The sequence below is a fragment of the Lemur catta genome, chromosome 3 (assembly GCF_020740605.2).
Source record: "Lemur catta isolate mLemCat1 chromosome 3, mLemCat1.pri, whole genome shotgun sequence".
Lineage (NCBI taxonomy): Eukaryota > Metazoa > Chordata > Mammalia > Primates > Lemuridae > Lemur > Lemur catta.
The window spans coordinates 86117933-86118687 of NC_059130.1; the positions used below are offsets into that span (position 1 = coordinate 86117933).

General features: G+C 40.7%; 1 pseudogene; it reads left to right on the forward strand.

Moving 5' to 3' along the window:
- The first annotated feature begins 245 nt into the window (after positions 1–245).
- LOC123634856 lies at positions 246–755 on the forward strand (annotated as a pseudogene).

A 755-nucleotide genomic window follows, 5' to 3' on the forward strand; every position in this document is an offset into this window, starting at 1 on the left:
AGAAAAATTTGAAGCCAGCAGAGGTTGGTCCATGAGATCAGAGGAAGGAAGCTGTCTCCATATATAAAAGTGAGAGGTCAAAGCCCAGTCAGTCCGGTAAACTAGCCTGAGCAGCGGAGGAGGCGGCAGTGGTGGCAGGACTGCTATGGCACCCGGAGTAGTGACCAAGAAGGAGAACAGGGCAACACTGGCTGCTGGGACCCGGTGACAGCATGAGAGGTATTAGGTTTTAACAAGTTTGCATCATGCATGAGTATAAGCTAGTCGTTCTTGGCTTAGGAAGTGCTGGAAAGTCTGCCCTCATTATATAATTTGTTCAAGGAATTTTTGTTGAAAACTATGACCCTATGATAGAAGATTCTATAGAAGCAGAAGTACATGCACATCAGTGTCTTCTTAACATCTTGGATACTGCAGGAATGGAACAATTTACAGCAATGAGAGACTTGCACATAAAAAATCACAGCGCAGTCCACATTAAATGATTTACAAGATTTGAAAGAACAGATTCTTCGAGTAAAAGACACTGATGATGTTCCAATGATTCTAGTCAGTAATAAGTGTGGCTTGGAAGATGAAAGAGTTGTAGGAAAGGAACAAGGTCAAAATCCAGCAAGACAATGAACAACTGTGTGTTCTTAGAATCTTCTGCACAATCAAAAATAAATGTTAATGATATCTTTTATGACCTAGTGCTACAAATTAACAGAAAAACTCCAGTGCAAAAAATCATGTCAGCTGTTTTAATACGCTGA